The following is a 10,825-nucleotide window of genomic DNA, read 5'->3' as shown; positions in this document are numbered from 1 at the left end:
ACATTTATACACATACATACACATACACACACACACACACACACACACACTTCAGCGATGGTAGAGGCGCAAAATCTTTATTTTCCTCATCTTCCCCCGTCGGCCGGTTCCACGCTCACTGCCGTGCACGGTCCTATTATAGGAAGGCTGGCTAACCTCAGCCAACTATAACTACCGCGCGCGCACTGCGCAGCAAGCGCACCCTCTATAGAACAGCCCTTAGAATTTCAACTGGCGGCTATTTGGGATTGCACCTATAAAGGTAGTAGAAATGTATTTAAAAAGTGTGCTTGATAAGTGTGAGAACTGTAACGGTTTTACACTTTGTATTATTTCCTTTTGTTTGTAATTGAATGCAGTATATCTACTAGTCAATGTCTCACTCTGTAATTACCTAGCTATCAAGGTACCCACATATTATTCTGTCCATGTATTAAAGCAACAGTTCATGCTGCCGTTTAAAAAAAATATATATATATATTGTATCCATTCAATATGTGCATCAATACATTCTACACACTGACAAGTGATTAACTAGGCTGCAGATCGATCCGTTCTCCTTTGATCTATCGTGATTGTGACGAAACACGTTGGGACGTGAGTTGCTGAGGTGACGTCACCACGCTGAGGAGCTACGGGAGGCAACTGAGGTGTTCTGCCGTGTCTCCAAGCTGATCGCTGGCATCCAGCAGATTTACAACAAGCTGTGCGCCACGAGGCTGAGGGAACAGCTTCACATAGTGAGGTTGCTACAACGCTACACCGCTGACAAGAGCAGACGGTTCTGGTGATATTCGGCTACAAAGACTCCAGTCCTCCCGCTCCCATGGTGAAAAACGTCTCCAGCGCCGAGTATTAACTCTACATGCCATTATATTTTAACCCTCTTGTAAGTGCATGTCCTATCGATTGGGCATTCTCCCCTTTAAATAAATCCCCAATTATATTACAGATTTATGCTATGGAGCTTGCACTTCTTTTTGTTTTTTTTTCTGTAGGTATGTTTGTGGTTGACTAAACCACATAAGAAGCTGCAGTTTGGCTCCAAGTGATCAGCTGTTTGGACTAATTACACCAGACTTTCCTCGCTGTTTAATACTATTCTGTGGTAACTGGTTGTGTCTGTTGGGATTTAAGTAACTACAGTATCTAATTTTATTTACATTTTAATTGTATTTATTTAAGCTCTAATTGGCAATTGATTAATATTGTTTATATTTGTATCTAATTTCATATTGTCACATAGTGTTAGTAGTTACACTGACCGAGCGCTACTTTTTTGTTTGTTTGTTTGTTTGTGTATATGTAATTAGAGCAAACGAAGCAACACTAAAATGAGGGAAGAAAGGGAAAATAAAAACCAATGATTAAAAGTTAATAAATGTAACAAATAGCAATTAATACAATCTGAGGACGGATGAAAGAAAAATGTGGCTTCCCTATGAAAACCTGGAAATGGTACCCAATGGAAGGGCTGACAAATGAACCCAGATCCACAAAAGGTTGATAAAATGCAGCACGCCTTCACTCCCATGGGATTAAAAGGACGAGCTGAAATGTGGCACACTTTTATGGATGTGGGCATCAAGGTATAACCAGACTGCACTATACACTGACACAGAGTATAACCAGACTGCACTATACACTGACACAGAGTATAACCAGACTGCACTATACACTAACACAGAGTATAACCAGACTGCACTATACACTGACACAGAGTATAACCAGACTGCACTATACACTGACACAGAGTATAACCAGACTGCACCAGACACTGACACAGAGTATAACCAGACTGCACTATACACTGACACTGAGTATAACCAGGTTGTACCATACACTGACAGTGTAGCTGCACTATATCAGCCCTGAATATAAGGACATTAATACAAATCATTGGTGGACATTTCAAAATAGAAAAATGTCCAAATCAATGCAAAAGACCAGCATAATGCATAATTCACATGTTGATTCTTAACAGATTGATGTTAAATGAATAAAGGGGCATTAGAGGCACATGCACCAAATGCCGGTATGGGATATCCCACGCGTTCCAGGCATTAACTCCCATTCACGTCAATAGACGGATAAAGCCGGAATGGTTGCAATAACTGGTACCAGCATTTGATGCATGCGCCCATATTGAGATACAGTAAATGCTTTTGTATAGCTAAGTAGATGCTGCTGGCAAAGCCAAGGAAACTGAGCCTGCGGTCCCAGTCATGACTGTGACACGCGTGCCCGGCAGGGGGGTGGGGGAGGGGCTTCGCGTGCACAGCGCTAACCGTGATCTGCGGTCTCCAGGAGAGAGGGAACGTGCGACGGGAGGGTGCGTGGTTGGGGATTTGCGGGGGCGTGGCCATCACGTCACGCGCCTGCTTCACCCTCATTGGGTGAACCGCCGGTGGGGGCGAGGCCACGCCTCTGTCGCAAGGTTTAAACTCAATTTCATTGAGTTTAAAAAACCTTGCAGTACGGCACGGCTGCACCTTCAGCGTGAAGGTGAGTACTGGGCCCTGCCCCATTGAGGGGCGGTGCTTACACGCACAGCGCACGCGGAGGTGTGCGCTGTAGCAGTGACTGGAACCGCAGCCTCATTCTGCTCGTATTCAGCATAGTAACTCAAACGGAAAGAATATATTAGCAGATTTTCAGAATCCTTATCCTAATGTTACTTTTATGTTTCAAGCGCTTATTTCCATCATGTGTTATATCACTTATTTATTTATAAAATGTTTTACCAGGAAGTAATACACTGAGAGTTACCTCTCGTTTTCAAGTATGTCCTGGGCACAGAGTTATGATGACAAATACATGGTTACAAATACATGGTTACATTGGGTGAACAGGGTTATACATCTTATTATATATTAGTGAAAGCACTGTATGCCTGTCTGCATCTTCCTGTGTCCCTACGGACAATCTGATTGCACCTTTGGCCTGTCACTCCGCCTCAGGCCATGCCCGCCCCCGCACACCTCTCATTGGTCTGCGGTCCGCCCCCGCACAACTCTCATTGGTCTGCGGCCAACACCACTGCCACACTGTCCCACCCCTCACTGACCTACACCACTGACACACTCTCCCACCACTCACTCACTGAGCTTTGGGAACGCTTGCCAGCACCTAACCCTCACTGCTCTGAGAGATTTGCACCTAACCCTGAGATTTCCACCTAACCCTCACTGCTCTCAACCCAGAAAAACCTGACCGCCTGCTACCACGACAGAACTGCACAATCAGGTACCAGTCTTATTGCTTTCACTGCAACATTCCACACCCTCACACAACACCACACACACGACACGCTCACACCGCCTCTTACGGCCTACACTGCCAACACACCTCCCCTTCACCTCACCGCACTGTCTCATCCTCACCTCTCCAACGGACACCGCACACCCCCCCCCCCAGGCAGCAGCGCTGTCTGATCCCCCCCACACACACCCCCCCCCCCACATACACACACCCCCCACACCCCCCCACACCCTCCCCCACACCCCCATACCCACCCCCACCACACCCCCCCCCCACACCACCACACCCCCCCCCCCCACACCCCCAGGCAACAGCGCTGTGTGATACTCACATCACCAACGACACCGCACGTGGCCGCAGCTGAGGTCTGTGAGGTGCAGGGAGCAGTGGCGGCGGCCGCGAGGCAGCCTGCCTGGCCACTGGCTCTTCCCCCGTCGGGGAGGGGGGTCAGCGCCAAACACGCCTTGCACAACAAAGAGACAGAGCCAGATTTAGAAGAGCAACACAACGACAACAACAACAACAAAAACACAGAGAAACACCCAGTACATCAAAAGCCACTCACAGTCCAGACCAACAACGTACTACAAGATCACGCGCTGCAGAGACTACAGAACACCATGAGGCACACCTTGCAAAACACCAACAACATACTACTAAATCACGTGCTACTGAGACTACAGAACAGCATGCGGCACGCCTTGCTACAGACCAACAACGGGCTAGAAGATCACGCACTGCAGAGACTACAGCACAACATGACGCACGCCTTGCAAAAGACCAACAACGTCGTACAACATCACGAGCCACAGAGACACTAGAACAACACAAAATACGCCTCGCTAAAATGCGACTAAGAACTACAACATCAAAAGCCGCCGAGACGCCACAACAACATGAAACACACCTTGCTAAAGACAGAACAATACGGCGCACATCAAGAGCAAAACAAAAACACAACAACAGAGACACTACAAGAACAACAACAACACACACATACTACATTAACCCATTCAACACATTACACTTTGCTACGCGCTGCTTTCCTATATAATCCACACATACTATACCACCAACATCCCAAGGTCAACATTGAACACATGGACACTATATGCCGCTACTGTCAAGCAAAGAAATTCCACAAGGAATCAGCTGGAATGTGCTGCAGCAATGGCAAAGTTCAGCTCCCACCTCTACACTCACCCCCAAATCCACTTCTTTCGTACATGTCAGGAACAACTTCAGAATCAAAACATTTCCTACAAAACATACGCAAATACAACTCCGGTTTCCAAATGACATCCTTTGGTGCTACATCTGTAGTCGAACAAATAGGATTTAAAACTACTTTCAAAGTACAAGGTCAAGTTTACCACAGGGCCGGTTCTCTGCTCCCATTACCAGAACAAGATCCACAATTCTTGCAAATTTACTTCATGGGTGATGAACAACAACAAGCTGATCAACGATGCCATTGGATACCCGATACAAGACGTGATATTGTCATCTCCTTACAAAGGATGTTACATGAACACAACCATCTCATTAACACATTCAAAACATCACTTGAACGCATGCCAACTGATGACTATAAAGTCATTATCAGAGCGGACAAAACACCAGTGGGGCAACATGAACGTCGCTTTAATGCTCCACAAATCAACGAAGTCGCTATTGTTATAGCAGGGGAGCAATTTAATACACGTGACATCATTCTTCAGCGACGCGCTAATTCACTGACCCGCATTTGTGAAACACATCGCTCATATGATGCACTTCAATACCTTCTCATACTTTGGAACGGTGACGATGAATATCACTTCAACATCATGCAAGTAGACCCACGTTCCCAAGCAAACACAAAAAAAACTGTCTCCGCTATGGACTTCTACGCATACAGATTAATGATACGAGATGCATCACAAAACCACATTTTACATTGTCGCCAACTCTTTCATCAGTTTATTGTTGACATGTATGCTAAAATTGAAAGTGAGCGTCTTCTATACATACGTTTGCATCAAAAACAACTTCGCGTTGATCAATACATACATCTCAGGGATGCTGTTGGCAACGATGGTCACGTTGACAACATTGGCAAAATGTTAATTCTACCAGCAACATTCCCAGGAAGTCCTCGACACATGCACGAATATGCTCAAGACGCTATGGCATATGTTCGAGCATATGGAAGACCAGATTTTTTTATTACATTTACATGTAATCCAGCTTGGCCAGAAATCAAAACAGAACTTGCCCATGGACAGGCACACAGCGATCGACACGACTTAATCGCCAGAGTATTTAGACAAAAAATTATCACATTAATTCACATCATCACTAAGACTTATATCTTTGGACAAACACGATGCTGGATGTACTCAATAGAGTGGCAGAAAAGAGGGCTTCCACATGCTCATATTCTTATATGGCTCAAAGAAAAACTACATGCCATAGACATCGATAACGTTATCTCAGCAGAGTTGCCACATCCAGAAGAAGACCCAATACTATTTGCAATAGTCACCAAAAATATGATTCATGGCCCATGTGGAAACATTAATATTCAGGCACCATGTATGAAAGACGGTAAATGCACCAAAAAAAATCCTAAACCATTCATTGCGGACACACAAAGTGGAGATGATGGATATCCTCAATATCGAAGACGCGCTCCCACAGACGGTGGATACACTGCAAAAATGACTATTCGAGGAAACAAACACATCCAAGTCGACAACAAATGGGTTGTTCCATATTGTCCACTTCTAACTAAAATGTATAACGCACACATTAATGTCGAATACTGTAATTCCGTTAAATCTATTAAATACATTTGCAAATATGTCAACAAGGGAAGCGACATGGCAATTTTCGGAATTACAAATGAACACATCCGGGACGAAGTTACACTCTACCAACTAGGAAGATATATCAGTAGTAATGAAGCCGTTTGGAGGATTTTATCTTTTCCCATTCACGAACGACACCCAACCGTTGTTCACCTCACTGTTCATTTAGAAAATGGACAGAGAGTATACTTCACACCTCACAATGCAGAGGCAGTTGCTGCTCAACCACCAAACACAACTTTAACTGCCTTCTTTCAATTATGTCAACACGACTCTTTTGCAAGGACATTGCTTTATCCAGAAACTCCACGATATTACACATGGAATGCATCCACAAAACAGTTCAAGAAAAGAAAACAGGGTATAGCTGTTCCCGGAACGGATGCCCTTGCAAGTGAAGCCTTAGGGCGTGTCTACACAATTCACCCAAACAACGCTGAATGCTTCTTTCTCCGAATGCTACTTCATACCGTTCCAGGGCCAACTTCATTTGACGCTCTTAAAAATGTTAACGGTCAACTGTGTCAGACTTATCGAGAAGCTTGCCAAAAGGTTGGCTTACTAGAGGATGATCAACACTGGAATAGTACATTAGCCGAAGCTACATTAAACTCATTGCCACTCAAAATTCGAAACCTTTTTGCCATTATCCGTACCACCTGCAACCCACCAAACCCCAACACTCTATGGGACACATATCGAGAAAGCATGAGTGAAGATATACTTGCCAAAGCACAGAGAGACAATCCATCACTGAATGTTCAGTTTTCAAGTGAAATTTTCAACGAGGTACTCATATTGTTAGAAGATACATGTCTCTCTATAAATAACAAAACACTCCTTCAATTAGGTCTACAAGCTCCACAACGTCATCATCATGATGTACTCAATACAGACCTTATGCGAGAGAAACAATACAATATTTCAGTTCTCAAAGAATATGTTGCTACAAAAAAACCAATGTTAATTGCAGAACAACTTCACACCTATGAGACCATCATGGAGCACATCACCAACGGACAAGGTGCTATACTGTTTCTTGATGCTCCAGGTGGAACCGGCAAAACATTTCTCATCAATTTACTCCTAGCCGAAATAAGAATGCACAATGATGTTGCACTTGCACTAGCATCATCTGGCATTGCAGCCACACTTATGGATGGAGAAAGAACTGTGCACTCAGCTCTGAAACTACCGCTAAACATTGCTCATGAAGAAAACCCAACCTGTAATATTACCAAAACATCTGGACAAGCACGTGTTCTTCAAATTTGCAAACTAATTGTTTGGGCTGAATGTACCATGGCGCATAAAAAAGCACTTGAAGCCCTTAATAGAACCTTGCAAGACTTGCGGAACAATAAACAAATAATGGGTGGCACTGTCATTCTTTTAGCTGGTGATTTCAGACAAACACTTCCAGTCATACCACGATCCACACCAGCAGACGAACTTCATGCATGCCTCAAATCCTCTATTTTATGGCCACATGTTAAACATTTCCCATTAACAACAAATATGCGAGTCAAACTTCTTGGCCACTCAAATGAACAAGTGTTTGCAGACACCCTTCTTCAAATTGGTGAAGGTACTTTACCTACTGACTTCACATCAGGTGAAATTACTTTTCCCACAAATTTTTGTCACATGATGACATCACTTCAAGATCTCATACATCACGTCTATCCAAATCTCACAATTACACAAACCACCAGTGGCTCTGTGAAAGAGCCATCCTTGCTGCCAAAAATACTTCTCTCAATGACCTAAATAATCAAATTCAAGACATTCTTCCAAACACAATTACTCAATACAACTCAATCGATACAGTTGTGGATAACGATGAAGCCGTGAACTATCCAACAGAATTCCTACACTCCCTGGAACCATCTGGAATGCCACCACATCACCTTCGCCTGAAAGTTGGATCACCCATCATGCTACTTCGCAACCTACACACACCTAACCTTTGTAATGGAACCAGACTGTGCATCAAAACATTGATGACCAACCTAATTGAAGCTACTATCTTAACCGGCAACGCCAAAGGCCAAGATGTGTTCATCCCCCGCATTCCACTCATTCCAACAGACATGCCTTTTACTTTCAAACGACTACAGTTCCCCATCAAACTAGCTTTTGCTATCACCATCAACAAAGCACAAGGACAGTCAATAAAGTGCAATGGTATAAACTTACAATCACCATGTTTCTCACATATGTTGCGTGCTCTAGAGTTGGATCCCCACAACAATTGTACATCTTTGCTCCAAGTGGAACTACCAAAAATGTGGTTTACAAACAAGCCTTACAATGAACATACACTTTGCTAAATTTGCATCAGCTATACATATTATCATACCAACCTCAACAAACCACAAACACACTCAATTCACTGCACTCATCTTTTATTTACATTAATTTCAACAACACACACTTTACTATCAAAAATTCACATAACCATCTTTCAACAACACTTTCCAACACTTTCCAACACTAACATTTTCACAACTAACAACCGTAACAACTAACATACACTTACCAAAATTGCCCTCATATACATGTGCTTTCTACTGTTGTTGTTTTACAAATACACTTTTCACAATTATTACATAACATTCACATTTGCTTACAATTTTACAATACAACATTTACACATACTTATTCACACTTCACATCCCGGGCAACTCCGGGTCTCTCAGCTAGTTTTATATAAAAACATTGCATGCACAGTTAGAGATAATATATGTTATAGGCGTATGTAATCGTTACAGAACAGATTCAAATGTGAGACAGCTTTAGTTTTTAAATATTATTATTATTATGTTACGTGTATTACTGCTGTGAAGCGCTATGTACATGGATGGCCCTATTTAAGTAAAGATATACACACAAACATACATTTAAAAAAAAAAAGTCAAACAAAATGCACAGCTCTAATAAAACAAAAAAAAAGTTCTACGTTTGAGGAATTGTTTTATCAGCATCACAAAAAGTCTGTGTCTGGTTAACTCTTCCTGGCGTGCGTATCTTCTTAGATAAATGATAACAAAATAAGCATTTTGGTTTTGCTAGAACTGTACAAGCAGCACACGGAGATTCTTCTGATTTTAATCTAGATGCTTTTTCTGTGCAAAATGGTAGTAATTAAAACTAAGAAATACAGTATAACAGCGGTGGGCAACTCTAGTCCCCCCAACAGGTCAGATTTTCACAATATCCCTGCTTCACCACAGGTGGCTCAGCCGAAGACTGCACCATCTGTGCTGAAGCAGGGAAATCCTGAAAACCTGACCTGTTGGTGGCCCTTGAGGACTGGAGTTGGCCGCCCCTGCAGTATAATGTGTGAAGATGCATTTACTTTAAGCAGACAAATAAAATTGTACTTTGAATTCTATATCTTAACCTGGGCTGTAACTGTTTCATACGCCCATAATATATATTTTCTTTTACTGTGCACGCAATGTCTTGTATATAATGTATACCCTGTTCATTTATGTAACTGTACTTGTAACCATGTATTATTTGTTTAACTCTGTGCCCAGGACATACTTGAAAACGAGAGGTAACTCTCAATGTATTACTTCCTGGTAAAATATTTTATAAATAAATAAATAATATGAAATCTCTACTTCATTATTATATATTGTTTATTTATATTATATTTTCCTAGAGTAGTAATTAAAAAGATTATTAATGTGACAGGAAATCCTACCTTTTAAACAAAGTTACATTGCAATGTCCTAACTTTTTACTGAGAGTTTATTTTGTAAGGGACGAAGAAATGTCCCTCATTTCTTAATTAAACAATACATGATGGACTGGGTACAAAAGAAACATCACATATACCATTAAATATGAAAAACACTTGGTGAAAAAGTAATTTGTTACTTGGACTCAGATCAATCCACAAGGCTACGTCTTCTTCTTCATGGGAGAGCATGAGTCTATGTGACTGTATTTACTGTACTCTGGAATCGTCTTTAATAAGATCGGGCACTGACGATAACTAGATCATGAAGATATGGCACGGGTACACAGCTAAACAATCTCTTCAAAGTGCAGGTCTCCTCTAAGACAGGGATACAAAGTATAGCTCTAATCACAAGTTCACGTGCGTGGTTCAGTCAATGGGGGCGAACCGCTCACGTGATGTCACGGGAACGCCCCCCGGCACCCCCCCCCCCCCCACCGCCTCATGCGCACAACTTGCTAGCCAGGAATCGCCCGAGCAACATGAGCACCTGACGTCACGGTGATCGAGTGCCAGCGTGCTCGCTTTCACCCTGGACGAGGCCTTAATGTGACAGCCAAGAACAGTGGAAAGACAACGTTTCAGGTCCCATATGGACCTTTCATCGGGCACCTTTGGACGGGTACACAGCGATGTGTGGAACTATACTTGGAAGAACAAAAGACAGGGGTGCCCAATGCTACATCCAATTGACAAAACATATATGGTAATAAGTATAAAGTTTAAATACTTCAATAATAATAATAATTACTTGGTTATTTAGTTAAACCCTTTGGCAAAAGCGTCGTAAGCCTGCATACCAAACGTCAAGGTAAAACCAAAAATGCAGGTCCTAACACTAAAACTGCGAACCCTTCCTGTTACCTCTGTATGAGGGGAAAGAACCATAGTAGGTCCTGTTCTTGCAGCAAAGTGAAAATACCTCCCAAGTTATAAAGGTGGTTCTTTCCCCTCATAC

Source organism: Ascaphus truei, chromosome 11 (genome assembly GCF_040206685.1).
Source record: "Ascaphus truei isolate aAscTru1 chromosome 11, aAscTru1.hap1, whole genome shotgun sequence".
Taxonomy (NCBI): Eukaryota; Metazoa; Chordata; class Amphibia; order Anura; family Ascaphidae; genus Ascaphus; species Ascaphus truei.
The sequence above is the reverse complement of the archived record's forward strand: the minus strand, read 5'-3'. Positions refer to the sequence as shown.